We start from the raw sequence: 23366 nt of genomic DNA, 5'->3' as shown, positions 1-23366 counted from the left end.
TTCAAAAATTAGTAGCGAAGTTATGCGATTATTAACAATTAAAATTTTAAATTGCCTGACACAATTTAAAAAAAAAAGATTATTCAAAAATTAGTAGCGTAGGGCGATAATAAAAAGAAGTAATTGTATGACTCACGAGTTAACTCACGATTAATCACAAATTTTCTATCTGTTCTAAATGTACAATAAAAAAAAATATAGGTTTTCATACTCTTAACAAAAAAACAATAATAGAAATAGTTCAAATATATTAATATTTGACGTCTATAACCATCAATGGCAGGGAATGAGTTAAGTGGGCACAGGAAAAGAAGAAAGCTTCCTTTCTGAGCTACTAGGAAGTATGTAGGAAGTGATCTGATTCTAGTGTTTGCACAACAGGGCAGGCCAAATAACTTCATTTTGTATAGCACCTTTCAAACAATGTGGCTGTCAGTTAAGAAATTCATTCATTCATTCAAATATTTTCATTAGAATACACAGAACTGTGGAAAATATTAAGCGATTTTTCCAAGTCAAATCTCCTCAAAAGAAAAAGTGCAATATAGTGTTTCTTAACCCAGCCCGGGATTGAGCGCAGGAAGGTGGACTATTAAATGGTGCACTGCTGACATCTGGTGGTCGAGCGGGACTACTGCAAATGTAGCACCAATTGTGAAGGAGGGGGTTTGAGTCATACTGAGATGTGTGTGCAAATGTAAAAATATATTGTAACTGTGTTGTATTTTTTTTTAAACGGTGTAAAAATGCCTGGGAATTTGTGCCCAATGAATTGATCTAATAAAGTTGACAGACTTGATAAAAAAAAAATGGTGGTAAGATTGAATAGATTAAGATATAAATGAAATGAGAACGATTGAAATAAAATGTGGGGAACATTTTTTTGTAAGAAATTATGTTAATATTTTTTAAATTGTGGAAATATGAGATTGTGTACCTCATGAACTGACTTAATAAAGCTTATTGCACATAATCAAGAATTTATTTGGATATTTTTGTGGAATAATTAAATTTAAGTTAGTTAAATGTCTTAATGAAATGTAAAATAATGTATTATTGACTACTAACCTGAAAGTATAGAGTAAATACGATTAATAATTCAACAAATGTATTCATTTTTTTATTTATGTATATTTTTAAACGGTAATAACATTTATATTATTCAAAATATTTATAAAAATATTTACATTTTAATGATAATATAATATAATATCTATTCTATTTCCTGACTAATTTCTTATATTGGATTGACTTTGTATTCGTTTCCGTTTGCGTTGCAATTGCATATGTTGACAACTAGATGGCAAGTTGTGCACGTGGAATGATTACCTGTATTTCCCCGCTACATCCCTATGGCAGCCCCCCCCCCTCTCTCTCTTCCCACCCCTTCCCTCTCCTCTCCTCTCCTCTCCCTCCCTAAGGCGGCTCATAAGTTTTCAATCTAATCATGTTTCTATTCAGCCGGGATCTGATAGCACCTGCCGTTTTCCCACAATTCACTGCATGATGAACATATGGCACTTTATTAAAAATAAAAAAACAAACAAAAGAAGATTAGATGTAAAAAAAATAATAATAAAAACAACTAACAAAAGTGATGAGCTTAAAAGTTGGATCTTTTACTGCAGTATTACATTTAGAACTGCAGCTTTTAATTATTATTATTTTTTTTTTAGATTAGTCTTGATTATTCCATTGATTAATTGAGTAATCCGATTTTTTTCCCCCCCCAACACAAAATACAACTACAAAGTACATAATGTGTGGCTAGTATTTTGTCCCTTCACATTCTTAAGCATCGGTGACTTTCAGCGGGTGTGGCCTAGTTTGGTGAGTGCCGTGTGCGCCAGAGAATACGATTTTACTTGACCCCCACCTTACTGCTGAATCAGCATTTTACCAAATGAAGGAAACTAGGGAGCCACCGCTGCCCGTCAAGGCGTCTGAATTTGAGGCAGTTGACCAGCCCGTCATTCACTAGCTCACTAAACCTGGAGATGATAGCTCCAACAAGCCGCCAAACACGTCTGTCTTCATTCATTAGCTGCCTCTCATCACCATCAGGCCTCCTGATTTAATGAGGCACACACACACACACGCACACACGCACGCACACACGCACACACACACACACACACACACACACACACACACACACACACACACACACACACACACACACACACACACACACACACACACACACTATTAAGACTATTAAACGGACACATCTGTTTTTCATTAGCAGCTAAAGTCACCTCGACGCTGCCGTGTTAATGGAGCGAGCCAAGCCTGATGAACAATGCGCTAAACAGCACGTTGATGGAGGGAGGGAGGAAGGATGAAAGTCATACCTGCGTTCACCTCATGAAGGTGGACTTACTCATGCTACTCTAGTCTAAACGTGCTTGGGCTCATTTGACACCTAAAGTCCAGTACGTTTTGATAATATGACGGATAAATAACAGTAAGCTACGTAGTCGAGATTGGTATACAGTAAACCCCTTCAATCGTGTGTTCCAGGTTATTTTATATTTTATATTTTATATTTTATATTTTATATTTTATATTTTATATTTTATATTTTATATTTTATATTTATTTATTTATTTATTTAACCAAGAACTCAATTTTGGTCTAACTTTCCAGTGCTAGATATTGGGTGCATTGTAATTCCACTGTCCACCACCAAATGGCATTCCGCTTATTTACTTGGAGACGGCGTTAATTTGAAAGAAGAAGAATGAACCCGGAAGTGGTGTATTTCAACAGAGCCGAGTTTTCGTTTGGAATTTGCCAAATGTTATCCACTGTAATCCATCTTTTTAATCTTACAGAAAGCAACAACTGTAAGTTAATTTTTTTAATGTACATTTTTGGGCATGATTATTGATGTATATTGTGAGATACGTTTGTTAGTTCGGAAAAACGAGATATGTTTACTGCAAACGTACACAAACTCAGACTGTTGCTCTCTCTTTCAATATTTTATGTGTTTAAATGTTTGTATTATTCTAAAAGTGTGTTTAACATACTTGATGAATTCAATCAGTGGCAGTAAATCCAGTTTTGACTTTACTTTCAATGGCAGTGAATAAGTTCAAGAACCTAGATTGTCAAACACAAAGTTTTTTAATGTGATTGTTCCATGCCATTTATTTATCGTGACCTCAACTAGGCGTACTTGAAATAAACTAAATAATCCAGAGTAAAAAAAGAAAAAACAAACATACATGTCCTATAATAGCGGCTCTATGCTGTTTTGCGTTTGCAAGTGTTAGTGGACTTTAAAAAGGCAAAATGGCTTGTTTAAATACACAACATGTCGTCGTGTAGTTATTTGTTTTAGATCAAGTTAAAAAAAAAAAAGTCCACAGTAACCTCAGTCATGCATGAGCGCATTTAAGTGTGCTAATTAATGCGATGGCTCCAGTGGTTCATGAAAACCACCACCTTTCACAATAGAAATAAACACAACAACTAGAAATAATCCACAGAGTCCAATAAAAGTCAAATTCACATTGCTCGCTCAGCCCTAAAAACTCACCGCTTGCATTTGTGTGCACAAATAAGCATCGGGCATCATTTCGCTCATGCAGTACCCTCACTGGGCCGTTCTGCTGTGTGAGCTGGAAAATAAGGAACTCCCACGACGCCTGAACTCACCACCGCAGGGACCATGACAGGCAGTTTTGTGTGTTTATGTGTGTGTTTGCGCACAATAGATGAAATATTTACTTCCGTTTTCCCAAAATTAATCATAATGCTAACCTTATGCTACTAATATGAAGCAGAATTTCTCACCTTAGCGCAAACAAGTGTAGCAAGCTAAACTAGCAAGGCTAGGTACAAGTAATATGCTTGAATTGATGATGTTGTTTACTTGTTAACGAAATAAAAAGTACCTCCTGCCTGCAGGCTTGGTTACTATCTTGCGCGCCTTGCCAGCTAAGCTAAGCAGCCTAGCAATAAGTTCAAACAAAACTTAAAATAGTGTAACTAATAAAGTCTAAGGTGAGTTGACGTTTAGAATATCTTCCGGCCTGCTAACTACATATCTACCCATCTCCCTACTTAACAACGACCAACTCATTACCCAACCTAGAGACCAACTGAACGACCGACCTACCTAGCTACCATATCAACTTACTTACGTATGAACTTTCACTACTTCCAATCGATATTGCTATATTTTCATTTTCATGTTCACCATAGCACCTGAAGGTCGTGTCCTTTACACGGTGTAATTAATATTATTAACACTTCAGAGTCCCAAAAGAGCAGTCATCCAGGTAGTGCTGAGTTTGTACAATGCTAATACCCAGGCTAATAGCGGCTGGCACCTGGAGCTAACGCCAAGCTAATAGCGGCGGTGAGGGACAGGGCTGGGCCGCTGGCGCCACCGTAGGGACGTGCCCAATATCCTTGTTGGCCTTGGAGGAGGCCCCTCGCTTCCCAGCTTGTAATTAGTAGCCAGTGACAACAGAAATGCTAATAATTAACCAAAACAAGTTATTCCCCTTGTGCTATGCTCTATTAATATTTATGTATTTTTGTTGTTGTCGTTGCAAATCAGTACCATGTATGAACTGATGACTGAGCCAAGATGGTCGCAAGAGGTTTTTCATACAGTAAAAACGGATGTAACAGGAATTTGGCTTTAGCTTATAATGGGATAGCATTCTGTTGCTATCTACGTAACCCATGTTTGCACTGTAGCATGTTGTTGCCAGTCAGCTATCGTATTTAGCTTTGTGTATTTTGCTACCAAGTATGAATAGTGATGTACAATCGTAGAGATGTAATATTGGCATTTTTTTCCCTTGTGGTACATATCCCCAGCTACAGTATTGAAAAACTCACATATTTACATTATAAACATTTAGGGAGGCAACAATTACATTTACTACAGTTTTCTGGACCAGGATTTTCCAACCCTGTTCGCAGTATTTGTATACAGTTGAAGCTCCATTCATCATTTACCATTTATCACAAAAAAATCTGAAGTATTGAGACTGAATATACTTTTTATTCTACGTTTTACCCTTCCAACATGCTTAGAACACATTTAAATAAATGTATTAAGACCCACTTTTAAAGTCTTAGCACCTGTTCTTTCTGTCTTGATGTGAAACGTCACTTTGACAACATTAAATGAAGACAGTTGCTCGTATAGTTGTCCTAATAAGAGGTCAAGTGTGCTTGTTTCAAGCAAACAGAACATACAGCCATCCACAATTATATATAATCTACACGAATGAATATTGATCTTAAGCCTTCTTTGCCTCTACTTTTATTAGAATACTCATATAACTGAGTCATTTTAGCAATGTAGCGCCCTCATGCTATCCAGCTAATGAGTGACTCTTAGCAAAGTAGCATAATGTTTTAGTATTGTGTGTCTGGTTTCCTACTAGTATGGAGGCACCTGGCGAAAAAGGCCGCTTGTGTATGTGTGCGCTAGGTAGGTATTAGCGCTGACAGAACGCGTTACTAATTGCTAATTGTGTGTCTCATTAGTGTTGGGGTGACAGGTGCTGCGAGCATGTCGTGCCTCCGTTGCGCCGCTTCTCCCAAGAGTTTCCTACTTTCCCTCGGCGGCTGATGCTACCGAAGCTCAAGCTTAATGGTCCCCTCGGGAGGGTCCCGGTGGGGCCCGCATTTTGGATACTGTGTTACAGCAACAAGCACGGGATAACTCCCCTGACTGGTAAGATGTCTTTGTTTGCACTTTGTTTGTTTATTTGTCGTCCACTGTGGGTCTTGAGTGTGTGTGTTGATTTTGGAGAGACAAATACTGTAGATGGAACATGATTTTTATAGACATGCTCAGCCATCTAAACTAATAGCTAGTAATGTTATGTCACATATATGTCACTAGCCTACTTACCCTCTACCTATTCGCCTAGCAATCTACTCACCTAGATATCTCCCTACTACGTTACTGCATTTTTTCCCCTCAATATTGCGATTGCAATTCTTTTCTCAAGTCTATCTATCTAGCTAACTAGCTACATAGCTAAATAGCTATCTAGCTACATAGCTATCTACCTACATAGCTAGCTATACAGTATAGCTATCTAGATAGCTATCTAGCTATTCATCCATCTTAAGTAGGTAGGTATGACGTAGTATATACTGTCTACCTACTAGAATCCACTGACTTTCTTACCTTGCTATTGAAGAGGAATTTAGAATTATTATGTCCTCTTTGCGTGTTCCAAAAATGAAGATAGATTTAATGTAAGAAAAATACACCTTTGCAAAAATGATTTAATAAAAAACAGAGAATCTCTGGACAATTAACTGCCTCTAATCATCACTTAAACAGGTGGGATTCAGAGCGTCAAATGTAGCTCTTCCGCGTGCACAACGGTTTCTTATAGTTAAAAAGACCTCCTCTCTTTCATTTGTAGACAAAACATACTCTCTGGTACTTTTCCGTGAGCGATGGCGAAAACAGAGTCAGGTGTGGGTGTTCAAAACAGATTCTGTTCTCAAGGACCAAATGTGTTTTCGTACAAAGCGCTGAGAAGGAACTTTTTTAGACTAAATAGTATGACCCAGTTTAAGGTCAGATTATACCGAAATCAACACCATCTGCTCTGCACAGGACACAAAACATTTCGACAAGGTTAATATAAAGAATTAAAATGTTAATAATGTGTAACAATAAATAAAATAAAATGAAGTATTAAAAATGTTATAATATCTATCACTATCTACCTATTTACTTGTTAACAATGACCCACCCAAACACCGACCTACCTAAATAGAAAAATAGGCCTGCTTGAAAAATACACTCTACGTGTTTTTGTGACAGTGTCAATCAAAAGTGAGCATTATTATCATCGTAAATATATATGTCTCTCTCGCTCTCGCTCTCGCTCGCACACGCACACGCACAGAATCCTCATCATCTTCATCGTGGTCTAATTGGATTACACCAGTAAGTGTGTGTTCTGAGTGTGTGTGTGTTCCGGTAATTGAGTCGGCCCTGTTGGTCAGTAGGGAATTGAAGTGTTAAATCCAATTCCGGATTGGTAGCTCTCGTTTAGAGTGTGTGTAGCGTGAGTAGCGACCATATGTCACTTGTTCTGCCAGTGTGAATATGGATGAGACACCCGAAGTGGAGGTATCGGCGTACGCGCGGCTATCACTTGACGCTCATTTGTCTGCATTGAGCAAGTGGGGTGGCCAGCACAAAGTGAGAGTTGAGACCTAATGAAGATGAAAGTGACTCCGTAGGGGTTGGACTCTTTATTCCTGCTTGTTTTTTTAACCCCAGCACCATATGTGCTGATGCTAAATGCCACTTAGATACAGTACTTGGCTAGTTAGGAGGCGAGTGTAGGCCTTTATGATAGTAGACTTTTGCACACACAGACCCCACAAAAGGGACAGCCTCAGATAAATAACAGATGACACAACCAGATACGTAGCACCAACGTTTGGTCCTTACCCCAACCTAACTAGTGTCTGATCTCAACCTTAAACAGTGCCCTAATCAGTGTCTAACTACTATACCTACTAGGGGTGTGCCAAAAAAAATAGATTCTCATTTAGTACAATTCAGAATCGATTTTAAATGTCCCAAAATCGATTTTATTAAAATTATTTTATACCGTCTTGCCTTTGCCTGTGTGTGCGCCTTTATTTGGAGCGCTGTTCATGTTGTATCCGGTTTGGCCACTGAGGGGCGGTGTGGTTCCACGGGGTCTATTACACTGTTAAGTTGTAGCCACATTAGAGAGTAGAAGGGAAAAAGTCACGAGCAAGTTATTCCAATAAAAGTTTTTATTCAGCGTGGAGACGTTCTTTTGAGTGATAAAAGTGCCATGAGTAGCTCGCTAATTAGCATTAGCGAGTCAGACTGGAGTAGATCATTACAATTCCTTGTAGATCTATAGATTGAAGCAAAAATGGGGAGTTCTTACTCCATGTTGGATAAAATTTTTGACTCAACGTGCTGGGTCAAATCCTAAACCCAATGCGCTAGGTACAAATTAAGCAGCATTAACTAGGTTCCTTTTCACCCAACTTTGTTGGGTTACTTTCAACTCATCAGTTTTAAGAGTCTACCTAAATACCCAACCCAATGTGCTGGGAATAACTAGCCCAGCATTGGCTTGGTCCATTTTAGATCCAGCACTGGTTCAGTGATGTCATCCAATTTGGGTTACTTTTAATTCCGGCAGTTGCTACCAACCACTTACCTCCCATTTACTTTTGGCCTTTTAATGGATTCCTGTGAGTCTTACAGTTCCCTTGGTGATGACATGAAGTACTGTGTAACCCTCATGATGATGATGATCATCATTATCATCATGATCTTCGTGTCTAATCTCGCAAACTTAGTCGTCAATATCCTCACTCCAAGACGTCGCACAGATAAATCTCTGCGTGTCGCTAATGAAGTGCGCTTAACAATAAAGCATGCGACCAATGACAAGTCGCTGACAAACGCCACCAAGAGCAAGAAGAAGAAAAAGTTCCGCAGGCCATCCAATCAATCAAGGCACGCCAGAGCCCAGATCAATCAAGGCGTGAAGAGGGAGGAGAAGGAAGCGTCTATTGTCACTTTTATTGAAAAATCACTCATCTTCTTCCTCTTCCTCCCCCACCGCCAGCACTGGAGGGCGTTTGAGAAGAGCAATGGGAGAAAGAGGAAGGCGGAGGAAGAGTGATCACCATCGAGGGAGGGCAGGGCTCCGTCTTTAATGTTCGCGTACACCCTTTGACATCCAGACAAAAAGTCTGATGATGTCCCACCAGAATCGCCCAGCCAATTCAAAACTCATCAAAATTTGACATAATAATAATAATAATAAATCAAGTGTAAATTAAGTTTGAAATTTACGTTCAAAAGTAAATTTGAAAAAATATGGACCAAATACAAGTGACTGTTTTCTATTACTAATTTAATTTCATTCAAAACATTAATAATAATAAAAAATCGACCAGTGATTACATTATACACAATGAAATCTAAGGTGATTTACATGGGGGGAAAAACCCCTGACCATGTCATACACAACAAATTATAATTGATTTTAAATTAAAGAAATACTGACCGTTACACACTGATGCAACTATTTCTAATTTGATTTAAATAAAATTGCTGGCCGCATAATAGACTGATATTATATAATAATGCAGATATAGATATAGTCATTTAATTTAATTGAAGATAATTATTAGGCTAGTAATGTTAATGGAAAAAAAGGATCAGATTATACATTAGTTATTTGTATTTAAAATTTCAAAAATCCTGAGCATATTTTGTTCGCTTGATTTCTTGTAAATACAAAAAAGTAAAAATTATTAACTACTTGAATTTCATTAAATAGATTTTTTTTTTTTTATCACAAATATGGTCTGTATTCCCCACATCAGACTTGTTTAGTGTGTAATGTGAGTGTCACATTTGAACTCCCACACTGTCCACACGCATTAAAACCACGGACGCTTGCAGCCATTAGGTGGCGCACTTCTCTCATTGTACAGCCTTGCGACCTCAAGAAGGAGGTGAGAAGACAAACGGCCTTAATGAAGTAAAAAAAAAAATACAAAAAAAATTTTTTTTCTTCTCTCTTTTTGTTATCGTGAAAAATAAAATGCAACATCTGTTGTAAATACATTTGGATACATTAGTGTGTCCTCTGAGGGCTGCGTGCAAATCACAGGCACGGAGTGAACTATCCCTGTTGTGTGTGTGTGTGTGTGTGTGTGTGTGTGCGTGTGTGTGTGTGTGTGTGTGTGTGTTTTTGCAACATTTTGAAGACAATTAAAAGTGACGACTTTTTCAAAGGACGTGTTGTTGTCAATATCAAATGGTCATTAGTGCAAACTATTCGTACCTGCACCTTATAGTTAATATGCAAGTAGATTACTCTACTGTTGAGGGTGGTGGGCCGCGGGTTCGAGCGCTGGAAGTAAGTCGCGTTCACTATGTGTAAACATCAAGTAAGTAGTCCCAATTTACTGTGGCAAAAAATCAAGCAAGTCCCCACAAAGTTGAATCAATTGGATTATTTGGGTTAAAGTAAGTTATGTCATTCACAATCACAAAAGTTTCCGTATTGTGAATGACTTTATTGTAGCTTTCGGTGCGCTAAACTGTCAAGCTTACTTGCAACAGATATAAAAAGTCTACACACCCTTATTCAAATGCCTTTTTTTTTTGTGGTATCGAAGAAAGGAGACCAAGATGAAAAATTTAAAAACCTTTTCTAACATTAATTTAACCAAAAATCTGTACACTCAATTCAAGGAAATGTTTTCATTAGGGGAAGTAAAATTAAACTAAAAATAGTGTAGCAATACCAATGACATAAAGTTCTGTTTATTATGAATATAATGACAGTCTATGCCTCATTTGATCATAGATGCACACAAAAATCACCAAACTCAAATCTGCGCATTCCCTATGCTTTCTGATTTCAGTCGTGACCTCATTTTCCGATCATTTTCTCCATCCTCCTCCCCTTCCTCCTCCTCCTCCTCCTCCTCCTCGGGTGGAGACGCTCACAATTAAGGACCACGCTCGGGGGGCTTTACGGTCACAAGAGCAGATGTTTTTTTTGTCATTTTTACCTTCATAAACTGCGTGAAATGACAGCTCCAGCCCCCTTCCTCCTCTTCATCAATGTGCACGATACAGCAGACATCACAAACATGTGTCTGTGTGACACATTTAGCACTACACTTTGTGATTTAGCACCAAATTAATAACGTTTTCATTGTCAAAATGGAAAACAAGCGTTACCTTCTTTAGTGCCAAACGTAGTGCATGAAGTAGAGCTGGGAAAAAATCAAGTCAACTTCAAAAATATGTAGATGTAAAATGTTTTACCCGAAACTCCATCAGCAGCATGTACCTATGAAGACAAATATGAAGAAAAAAATTATAAAATAATTACATATTTTTTCCGAATACATTTTAATGGGCATCAATTGTACGCAGATTTTTGCTATTCGTGGGCCACGCGCGATAGATTTATCGATTTACCGCCTCACACACTTTAAACACATATAAACTTATTAAAACACACAAACTTCTTAAAACTCACTTTAACTCTCATTCTATGGCTGTCAACAAATGGGAGACTTTCATGAAGCATTATTTTGAGGCTAAAAGAAGATTCGTAAGTCACAATACACAAACAAAATGAATTCTTGTTTTGAACAGATAATTGACAAAGTAAAAGTTTGCTTAGTAATTTAGTAAATTTGACATAACCCCCCCCCAAAATCATTACTTTTTTAAATGAATTGACAGTCATTAAAAAGAAATGTTGCGTTTAAAAGTATATTTTCACTGCAGCGAGTCTAGTAATTTAAATTTGACATGAAACTATTTTTACTTTTGTGTTAATGAACCAAATGTCTAAAACGATTTGAAACATTTGAAAATGATTGTTTCAACCTTATTTAGTCATGATATATAATTGACCAAACTTCTGTGCAATTTTTTGAGGCATATTTGTCCCCAAAAATGTCCCAACTTGCGCTACCATGATTATTTTCACTTCAGCAAGTTTGATCAAGTAAATTCGACAATAAACTGCCGTTACTTTGTATTAATATATCAAATGTAAACAACCTTGGAAAACAAATGTTTCGTTTTGAAAGATGATTGACAATAAAATTATATTTTCACTGCAAAGTAGTTTTAACCAATATTCAAATATCAAATACGTTTACTTTGTGTTAATAAACCAAGTTTGTTACACATTTTAAAAATAAATCTTGAAATTTAAACAGATGATTAATGATCTTGATTGATCTTGACCTACCAAAGTCCAAAGTTTTGTGGGACTTTTGAGCCATTTTCCGTAAAATGCTTATATGACAACGGGTGCATTTGACTTTTTTTTTTTAAAGGTGTGCAAGGTCTAAAAAACAAGACACAAACAAGGAGGACCACAGCCACATTGCCCCCACTGCATGTGAAAAGATGGATTTTTTTCCTCATCCCTGTGCCTGCTTCCCTTCTAATTATTCCAATTATCACGGCGCACAGGAAAAAAAAAAAAATCCTGATTAATAACCGGCAGGATATTGTTGTGGCAATTTGCCATATGGCGCCGGTACTTGCACGCCGTCACAATGCCGTCATTAGCGGCGACTAATGTTTGTCAAAGGCGCGCAGCCGTGACGAGCGCTGCTCCCGCTCACCTTGCAACCCCCCCGATGGGAGGCGTGCATCATAAAGGAGGCGGGAGGTTAGTAAAGGGGGACCGGACTGGATTGCTTAGTATTCCTCACGGCTTACCGCCTCAGTGAACGGATCCTTCGGCCCAAGTGGGATGGAAGTAGCACCGGACCTGTGGCTCGTTTTAATGAATAATAAGTGGCATCCTTTGGAAAATGTATGTTATATTTTAAGCAAATGAGTGACAAAAATGTATTTTCACTTTTGTGAACCTACTAATGTCCATATCACACTATGGTTATTTTCTGTTAATGAACTAAGTGTTGGTAACATTGGTTTGTTTTGAGCAGATAATTGATAAAAGTTTTACTTGTCTAGTGAAGCAAGTTTGACATAATACTTTCATTACTTTGTGTTAATGAACCAAGTGGCAACAACCAAAGTAATCGTAATTTTTTAACGCAAATGACTATAGTGTCTTTTCACTATTGCGAATCTAGTAAATTCCCCTAATGTTACTTTGTGTTAACAAACATTGTGTAGACTACACAATTTAGGAAAATGAATGTCATGTTTAGAGCAGATTAACAAATACGTTTTTGACCTACTAGTACTATAGTGACGCAAATTCGACACCACACTATCATTACTTTCTCTTAATGAACAAAGTAACACCAACAAATGATAAAAGTGTCTTTTCACTGATCTGACTCTGTTAAAGTCCTCATCAGACTATGGTTATGGTATGTTGACAGCGTGAAAAGTTATGTTTTGAGCAAATGTTTGGCAAATAAAAGTTTTAGTATTAAGTCTTGGAGCAAATTTATCATCATGTTTTTGTTACTTTGTATTAATGAACAAATGGTGACAATCTTGCCAATAAATGAATGAATAAGTGACCCGTTGATTTAACAAACACATGTATTTTCACTCTATAGGAGGCTTTTGAATGAATTAACCATCAGGGGGTCGTTACTTTGTTTTAATTTACAAATTGTCAGCAGCCTTCAAAAATGAATGTTGATGAACAGATGATTGATGACAAAATCATACTTATATTTTACTGTGGCAAAATAGTAGATGTCGAGCAAATTTGTCATTAGACCATCAATACTGTGTGCTAATGATCCAAGTGGTGACGGCCTTTGAAAATGAGCTTTGTTTTAAGTATTTGGTTGACAAAAGTATATATTCTCTCACTATTAGTCTAGTAATGCAACTACAACATCTTGTTACCATTACTGTATTTTAGTCGACAGCTTTCACACATAAAATGAGCAAACTGAAACAGTACTTTTACTGCGAAGTAACCAGCTTGAACTGATGGTTGGCCGGATGTTGTGAATTTCGCTGCTGGTATCTAGCTGTGGAGTGTCTGAAGCTGATCTATACATAATGGGGCACTCATGTAACGCTGTATGTCAATCACATCAGTCGAATATCGTTATAACCTGGTATGGCAAGTAGCTCCGTGATTGCCACCGCTAATGTACACTCACCCACACATGCAGGCACACGCACACACTTGGGAACATGCAGTCAAAGGAGTCGACTGCGAGTCAAGCGTTTCCCCGGCGAGAGCTCTCTTGTTAAGACCTGTTGGTATTCTCCAGATGGCAATAAAAATGCATGAGCTTCCAGAGCTCATCCACCAGAGAGAAAGACAACAACAAAAACCTCTGAGAGCGAGCGCGAGAGGGGAAAAAAGAGGTAGAGCGTCGCCAAGCCTGTCCTCGGAGGAGCTTCAGATGAGTGCGGATGTGCATCTTGTTATCGCTACCCGTCGACTTAACGCTCCTTCTTCTTCTTGAGAGTAATACTCGAGATGAAATGCAGGATGGATGCCGGAGAGAAAAGTTTGCCGAGCAAGTTGCCGGAAAGTGAGGCGCCCTTGAGTAGGAACACAATGAGAGACAACACAAGAGCGGCACACATTTGATTGACACACTACCCCAGAGGTAGCAATTAAGCAATGTGGTTATTGGGAGGCGACATGGTGGGCTAGTGGTTAGCCTCATACTTACTTAAATCCCGTAGTCAAAAATGTTTATGTTAGGATGACTCGAAACTAGGAATGGGTGAGTACCATTAGGTATCGGGTACTCATGAGCCGCGTTTCCACCGCAGGAACTTCGGGGTAAATTTACGGGGCCAGCCCCGTATGTGCGCGTCTCCACTGCCACATTTACAGGGACGAGCAAAGGTCCTACTCAAGGGTAGGTACTCCGCCGGCCCGATAAACTCCCGATCGAGCTTTGGTGCTGATTGGCTAAAAAGTATTTAGTATAAAATATTATCTTACCTTCATGCGCGACGATGATGCATTCTCGGCTTAAGTCTCTTCCACCAAAACAATTAAAAAAAAATAATCCTTTGTCTATTTTCGTTCCACTCTACTGTTAGCCTTTTCAAATTCTTCATCTAGGCGAAGTCTCCTCTCACTCAAACCATCCATCCACGGCAAGTACAGAAAAAACAGCAACCGCCACAAATTTTTCTCTTTCCTGATTTTTGCGGCGCTGTGCTTGGGTGACGTCACAGAAACCGTCGCAACCCTCGTGTCGATCAAAACTCGTGACTTGCGAGTCAGCTTTTTCAAATTCTTCCTCTAAACGCCGTCTCCTCTCACTCAAACCATCCATCCACGCCAAGTACATACGATAAAAAGCTGAGAAAAACAGCAACCACCTAAAGTTTTTCTCTTTCCTCGTTGTGATTTTCGTCGCGCGGTGCTTGGGTGACGTCACGGGAGAAACCGTCGCACGGCGTTTACGTGTCGATCGAAACTCGTGATGTCGCGAAATGGGCCGTACTCCGCAGTGGAGACACAATCTAAGCAGGCCACTAAATTGTCAATTCGCCAGGCGCATCTCCAACGACACTCCCTATTTTGCATTGGCACGCCCAGATGTGCTGTCTACAAAAATAGAGCCTTTAGGTATCCTTGTAGAAGCCTGACTGATTTCATATTTTATTATTATTAATATTATTATATTTGGCCAGGTCATCATTGTATACGAGACCTTGGTCTCAACTGGTCTGTTACTTAGTTAAGTAAATGTAAAAAAAAAAAAAAAAAAAAAAAAAGATATATTAATAAACAGTTAAATAACATCCAGTTCCATGCATGTAATATGAGTAGATTTTTAAAAAAGCAGAGTGCAGGCAGCCTCATAGATTGCCGGTCTGTGATGTGATGTCAAGAAGGCGTTGATCCGGGCAGAGGAGCCGACGAGGAGGATATGGGGCTTTTCATAGCCGTAATTAAAACAGCCAGATAGATTCGGTAATTGAATAAAAAAAAAAAAAAAATCTGGGATGTAAGCAACATCTGCGCCAGGCGCATAAATCAGCCCAACGAGAGGCTTCAGACGCCATAAAAAGCAGCGTGACGATGACGACGACGAGCTGACGGATGACACTCGGCGACGGATAACATCGGATGTGAATGTGAAACTCGCAACACGCTGATGGAATACTGACAGGCAACAGTCAAAATATACAGGAATGAATGCCACACTAACCAAAAAGGTGGCGCTCTAACCCACTGGACTATATGACTGTATTTTAGCCAATCAGAAAGCAGAAAAAAGTCAACAATGGCTGATATGAAAATTATTATTATATATTTTGGGTGAAGTTATGTTGTCAATTGAAAGCTCATTTCAGCGAGCATCATTTGGCTTTTTCACGGAAAGAACAACCGAGGTTGTTTTAGGTAAAAGAAAAGAACTGTGGTGCCAGGTGTCTCCCCCCCCCCCCCCCCGTACCCTAAAAATGTCCAACACAATATTATTGTAACATTTGATGTTTATATGTGGAAGTATACATTTGTAAAATTTCCAAATCCTAGAGAATGAAAGTGCGTTCAAGTTTTGACATTTCCACTTTTTGGACATTTTCACGTAGGGGTGTGCTCACTTTTGTTGCCAGCGGTTTAGACATTAAAGGCTTTGTGTTGTGTGTGTGTGTGTGTATGCTACGCTGTGTGTATGTGTGTGTGTGTGTGTGTGTATATCCGTCACTAAATCCACCATCTGCTGCCGAGAGCGTGTCGCCGTTCACCATGACCAACGGTGTCATTAGTTGATTGAATAATTAGAGCGGGCGAGCACGTTGGGCCTCTCCACTGCTGCACCGTGTGAGCGACACCAGGCCATGTGACTTTGATGCACTCAAACAGGAGTGGGCGTGTTTTTATTACTTCTTAGTAGCGGTGGAGGACTTGGAGTGATGTTGTCGCTCCTGGGCAAAACATGCACGTTTTATTAATGAGCTTAAAATAGTAAACAAACCTGTGCTTGTTTAGAGGAGTTAGAAAATCCATCCATCCATTTTCTATAGCGCTTGTACTAATTAGGGTCGCGGGCGAGCTGGTACCCATTCCAGCTAGAGTGCACCCTGGACTGGTCGCCAGCCAATCACAAGGTGCATAAAGTATAAACAAACAAGCAATCACCCTCACATTCACACCTATGGACAACTTCGCAAGTGAGAGGGAGCCTATTTCAATAGCTTATTAGGGCCACATATGAATAGTTTTTTCAGGGTGGTGGGGGGGCAATATTCTAAGAAAAAACTTCAATATTTGCGGCATTATAAAGTGTCAAATTTGGTGAAGAGTCTTGCCGTGCTTCTTCAAAGTGTGAATGCTTAATATGATATGGTAAGTCTCTGCTAAAGCAATTACTACCTCCTTACTTGAAAACACGACCGAAAAGTATAATTTAACGAGTTCTTCAACCGTAGGCATTTTCCACTCATGTAGGTAGATGGATTTCTTGCAAGGTGAGTTGGTTTCTCGTAAATTTATGAGTTTCTTTTCGCGCTAATTTGCCACATTATAATGTTGCAAACATTCAAGTTTTTTTCTCATGAATTTGTGAGTTTTTTCTCAGAATATTACCCCCCAACCCCACCATATAAATATATATATATATATATATATATATATATATATATATATATATATATATATATATATATACGTGACATTAACACACTCCATACAGTATGTTAAGCTAAAACTAATAAAAATTCAACTAAAATGAGGCATTCCTAAAAAATAAATAACAACCTATAATATATACGAGACCCAAATGCTCCATATGTTAAAAAAAAAAATAAACTAAATCTAAAACTAATAAAAATTCTACTAAAATGAGGCATTCCTAAAAAATAAAAAATAACAATCCTGCTCTATAAACCGCGAAAAAAAAGAAAAGTCAAATCAAGCCTGTCTGACTAACAACCCTTTACATTTACTTGCGTGTGTTGCAGTGAGTTGGAGTCTTGATTTGGCAAGAGAAGTGGGGTCCACCGTGGCTTGGCCACATTTACAAATATCCACTTACACTTGATCCTCTCAAAACAAACAGAATGCTGAAAGTGAACCAAACGTATCAATGCACTTTTTTTTCTTTTTTTTTTTTAGAGTGGCAGCAAAGGGCATCAATAATAAAAAGTTGTGGTGATGCACCGGATCATCAGCATTAATTGGATAGCGAGGGAGGACCGTTAGGCAGCCTCTGTGGCTGTAAAAAGCCCCAAAATAAATAGTGGCGAGGTGAAACTTGGGAGGAGATGCAGGCTCGTAAATCGCGGCGTAATGACACGCTTAGCCATAAATGACTAAACAAGGGCCCATTAAAGCACGCGTGACTTCTTCCTGATGTCTGTGCAGCAGATGTTAATAATTTCTACAGAAACACACCGACGCTCGGTCACACCGGGGAAAATGTCAAAAAAGGGTCAGCCGAAGTGTTCATTCGACATTCTTGATATCCATTTTAGGTCCATTGTACTAATATATCCTCGTAAGACAAAGAGCGTGCGAGACCTTAAGATGTGTATCAACGATATCAAATAAAGGCTCAAAGTGCTTTCCATACAGCAGAGAGAGAGAGAAAAAATAAGCACATTTTTGTATAATCTCGACGGAAGATAACATCGAGTTATCGGTGGGTTCCGGTCCTGGCGTGACATTATAATCCGCGACATGATGCCATCAACTTTGATCTTCAAGGCAACAACGCTGAGATTTTATCAGTACGTCGTTAGCTTCTGATATGCTAAAATTACATCTTGTTGTTTTCATCATTTGGTTGTTGTTTCTGATATCACAAGATGATCTGTTGCTTTTTTTTTTTTTTTTTTTTACCTGGATGTTATTGTAGAACCATTATGATAATTCAAATGTTAATCGTGTCCTAAATGGAAAACATTTTTTTTATTATTGTTAGCATCACGTAAATGGTGAAAATCCAATTTTGACACATTCAGACACTAAACATAGCAGATAAAATGTTTTAACCATATTTAATTATCATATAGCTAGGTGACTAGCTAGCTAACTAAATGTTGTCCACATTTCCTCTTATGCTTAAGAGGGAAAAGGCAAAATTCCGCCGTCTATTTCATTCTGTCATTTATTCACATTCATGCCCGATACGTACTCTGGGTGAAGCTACCCCAAAATGTGCCTTAAACATAAACTCCTGTCGTCTTAAGCACTTTTTCTCAAACACATTTGTAGTTAGTCTAGCACGAGTGATTAAAAAAATAATATGTTTCACGGCCCAAAAACCCTTGATTGATCTTCTTATTCTGATAAAAGTCCCTTTTATAACAGCATCCTGCCTTGATCCCTTCATTACTATTGTTGACAAAGGATTTCAATTTGTCATTTTAATGACACACTCGGTTTGTTGTCACAACAGATGCACAAAAGTTCAACAAAAAGAAAAAGAAAAAGTTTTGTTGTTGCGGACATGAATCAGTGCAAAATTATGGCTTGACTCCGACACTTTATGATTGTAATTAGAGCAGGTGGATTATTGGAGCATGTTATGAGACGTGCTACTTTATCGCCCGGTGTAAATCCACAATAATTTTTATTGTCAAAGAAAATAAAAATGGGGAATTAAAAAGAAAAAATACAAACAAACAGCTCTTTCGTTTGACTAGTGAAGGTCATTTAACAGTAAAATAAAATTAAAAAGTCTCATTATGAGCTGAAAAAAAGTGACATATTTCTTTGTTGTTTGGACACAAAAAGTGAGTGTCAGCAGACCTTGAGAGGTTTGATTGTGTTACCGTGACAGGCCACACAATTTGGGAGTTGTCTCTTTTTGCCGTCTTTGTTTTGTCCTCAAAAACAGAGGCAGGAAATTAAAAATATTAATAAACTATTTTTTATAAAAGAATACAAACAAAAAGATGCAAACCCTCTTGCCAGAATAAAGCTCCATGTGTCACCTGCGAGGAAAAAAAAAATGTCTCCAAATATTCCACACTATCAAAGCAAGAATCCCGTCACATTCCAGCCATTCTAAAATGGTCCAATGTGTTGGAGGACAAAGGGCATACCCGGGTTAGGTTTAGGGTCTATTCCAGGGGTTACACAAGTACTAATCCTAAAGAGCCGCAAAGAAATATTTCAATTAGTCCAAAGTCCATTCATCGAGGTCAGCCAGGCCATAAGAGATAATACTAATGATTGTAATGTATTTTTTATTTGTAAGAACAAAAACACAAATTGAAATAAAATGTATTTTCTATTTTTTTTTACTTAAATTAAAATAAATAGTTAAGTAAAACAAAACTCCTGTAATGTAGCTAAAACCACAATTATTGCTGCACCATACTGCCTAACTTCATAACAGTGAACTATATCTCGTTACAAACAATTTAAACTTTCTTTATGGAAAAATGGACATTCTCTTGAAAAGAACACAATCCAATGCCTGTGCCTACTCTACCCCTTTTGGTAAAAGACTTTCTCTCATCCTTCCTTAATCCTAACTTTTAAAGTACAGAACCCTAAACCCAACATCAATCATCAATACACCTAACCCTCAAACTCTTATTTCCTTACCAACACTTTCGCTTATCTAACTTACCCAAATCCAATTTTAACCCTAATTTCTAAATCCTAACACTTTTCATCATTGCCGTATGTAAGAGTCTTCTTTAAAACAAGAGCTATTCAATAGAATCTCAAAGGAAATTCCACTGACTTTTTTTGTCCAAATGACATTATTTATTTCCTCTTTGCCCAATTAAAGAACTGCTTAATTTTGTTTTGGCTTGTGTTCATTGCGATTGTACAGGACAAGTTGAATTGGGCCTCCATCTAAGCCCCTTTAAACTTAAGCCTGATAAACAGCACAAGAAGGTAAAAATAACCAGCGACACGCCACAATAGTTTACGAAAGGCGGGAGAACAGACGGACCGGATTTGGAAGGCGTAAGGACGGGAGGGGAGGCTTTCTAAATCCGGCGCTCGCGTTCGCCCATGATGGACTTGGCGTGAAGCGGTGACTCCATCTTGGACGGTGAAGAGACAGTTGCGGAAAGCTTCTGCCAGTCACACGCGTTCACACGCACACACATGCACACGGCGGCGCTACCTTCCAACCTGCCGCGCCACGCTGGCCCGCGAATCCCGGCACGTCGGATCTCCGCCAGGTAATTACCGGTTACAAATATTTCATCCCATTGTGTGCAAACAAAGGCGGCGGCGCGGCGAACAGCGACAAAGAGCTGCTTTACACGCGTTTTGCTTTTTCTTTGCCTCCAAACGTAGCCTTTGTTCGCAGCCACGATGCTGTCGCTGCAACAAATTTGCAGCTATTTCATATTTAAATGCAGCTGTCACGCTCGCCGGAAAAAGAGGGGAAAAAAGTGTGTGGGGGGGGGGGGGAATTGGAGTTTGTGTCGATTCCCTTGTGACTAACTTTGACTAAAAGACAGTTCGCTTCTAGGATGGACCAAGATGTTGGAAAAAACCTTGAACAATTTAAATACATTTAAACTTATTAAAAGGCACTTAAACCAATTAAAATACACTTTTAAAGACCCTGTAAAATGAAATCAGATTTGTTTCTTAAATACAGTGGAATCCTCGGAGTTCGAACGTCTCGGAACTCGTACAAATCGGACTTCGAAATCTGAGTATAAAATGCCTCGGAGTTTGACCTCATTCTCGGAGTTTGAACACCCAAGCAAAGCCGAACGTACCTTGATCGGGTAGCCGAGTGAAGCCGAGCGATGCCGAATGCTCACGTGCGGTAGTGGAGACGAAGCGCTGCTCATTTCCAGTCCGAGCGGGTGAATACTCCCGGAGGTGCTCCGTACATTTGTGAGTGCATTTGGATTTTTCCACGATAATTTTCTTTGACATGGGCCCAAATAAAGACAGCAGTGCTAGTGGCAGAAAAGAGAAACGTACAGTGCTATGAACCATAGTGGATTTAGGAAGGAGATTATCTCGCCCTTGTAACTACTTCCGTAAACACTGGCACAAGGACCCCCCTTAGCTGTTCAACAACGTGCCTGATGAAACAGCGCAAAACAAGTGTACAGGGTTTCTAGAAATAACTCTTGAAGTTTGAATTGTTTTGTAAAAGTATAACCGTGTGACAGCGACTTGACGAGTCGCCGCCAGTTGTGTCGTTGATTTCCATACGTCTGCAGATAGATGATTGACAAGCCCCTCCTTTGCCGCGTGACCTCGCCATATGCTGCTAGACACCGCATCGTTGGCTAATTATTTCCAGACACGTCGCTTTTTCTTCTTTTTAGGCACGTGTTCAAGGAAAAAACTGAAAAATGACCGTAAAATAGTTAAAAAAAAATACATTCACCGTGTATAGGTTATCATGTCACATCTGTTTGTTTGGAAGGCAAACAAAAAGAGGGGACAAATGTACTCACAAGCGTCTGGATGATGAAAAATGCTTTAATTTAAATGAAAAAAGTGTCATAATAAATGCATTGGACCATTTTTATTTTTATTTTTTTCAAAGTTACTCAAAATACTTTTATTTAATTGTTGTGACATCAGCTCATTAAAACAACAGTTAAAAGTCATTTAAATATAACAATGCCTCAACTCACTATTTAATGTAAAATAAAAAAAAACTATTTAACCAAACCACATTACGTTGCCTTACGAAAATCTGCTAGCTTAATGCCAACACACAATGCAACACGCCGTAGCCAGGCTAACAAAACTAGCGTCAATATTGCGGAACTTTTAAACCTTTAAACAATTTCTATTTGAACACAAATAGTAGCAACACAGGCAAACAGAGCAAACAAGAGATACAAGTCAATAGCAATCGATACGAGCCAATATCGACTGGGACCGGCACACGGTTAGTGATCCTAGTGCAGAAAGATAGATACCAATGCATAAGTGCATAAAGATTGATTGTCGCGTGTAGTGCGTGATAACAGAGCACAGTGAGCAGTACAAGCCAATATTTAGTGATACTGGTCCATAGTGAGCAAAACAGCACCATAGTTAGCGCTATGTGAGTGACACAGGCCCATAGCGAGTTATACAGGCAGTCAGCGAATGATACAAGCTAATATATAAAAGCAGCCGCCGCATGATATCAGAGCGATACAGGCTTGTAGTGAGTGATATGGGCGGCGAGCAAGCTATATCTGAGCAATACAAGTCCACAGTAAGCAATACGGGCTGCTGCGGAGGAATATCCGGAGCTTTACAGGACCATAGCAAGAGATACGGGTGGTCTGCGAGCTCTATACCCACATGCGTTTGAATCCCACTAATTGCCTGGCCAATCCGCGGGCAGCGGAACAGAGGCGCTGGCTGGCAGTGTGTGTTTCTACAAAGACGGAGGATCAACTTCACAACAGAAGAATGCGGACATTAGGAATTATCAGGAGAAAACAGCAGGGCCGGAAGACAAAGATACACGCACACAGAAATACATTCGTGTGTGCGCGCATGTGTGTGTATGTCAGAATGTGTGTTTAACGCTGTAAGAAGTGCCTTGACAAAATGAACTTCAAAGCATTTATACAATCTACTGTATATGGCATTGTTAATAAACTTTGCTATTTAAAAAATTGATTATGCTCAAGTTTAGAAGTATTCATGTAAATGTATTCTTGAGATTTACCGAGGTCGGGTTGCGGGGTCAACAAGTTCAGTAAAAAAGCCCAAACATCCATCTCCCCAGTCACTCCGTCCAGGTCTTCTGGGGGAATCCTAGGCCAGCTGGGAGACATAATCTCTCCAGCATGTCCTGGGTCGTCCCCAGGGCCTTCTCACATTACGATGTGCCTGGAACACCTCACCCGGGAGGTGTCCAGGAGTCATCCTAAATAGATGCCTGAGCCACCTCATCTGGCTCATCTCATTGCGTGGGCACAGCGGCTCCACTTTGAGCCC

General features: G+C 39.0%; 1 long non-coding RNA gene across 2 annotated transcripts in view; it reads left to right on the top strand.

The window, feature by feature from the left end:
* Window positions 1-2508: 2508 nt before the first annotated feature.
* The window catches only part of LOC144057510 (uncharacterized), a 63164-nt gene continuing 42306 nt past the window's right edge, over window positions 2509-23366 (top strand). The window contains exons 1-3 of one of the 2 annotated variants that reach the window (XR_013295275.1): window positions 2509-2523; window positions 2650-2849; window positions 5521-5710. This is a non-coding gene — a long non-coding RNA (uncharacterized LOC144057510). Of the gene's footprint in view, window positions 2524-2633; window positions 2850-5520; window positions 5711-23366 lie in introns of those variants that run through there. The other variant, XR_013295274.1, reaches the window with a different exon arrangement.

The sequence above is a fragment of the Vanacampus margaritifer genome, chromosome 9, assembly GCF_051991255.1.
Source record: "Vanacampus margaritifer isolate UIUO_Vmar chromosome 9, RoL_Vmar_1.0, whole genome shotgun sequence".
Classification (NCBI taxonomy): domain Eukaryota; kingdom Metazoa; phylum Chordata; class Actinopteri; order Syngnathiformes; family Syngnathidae; genus Vanacampus; species Vanacampus margaritifer.
This window is presented reverse-complemented; position numbering and strand designations above follow the sequence as displayed.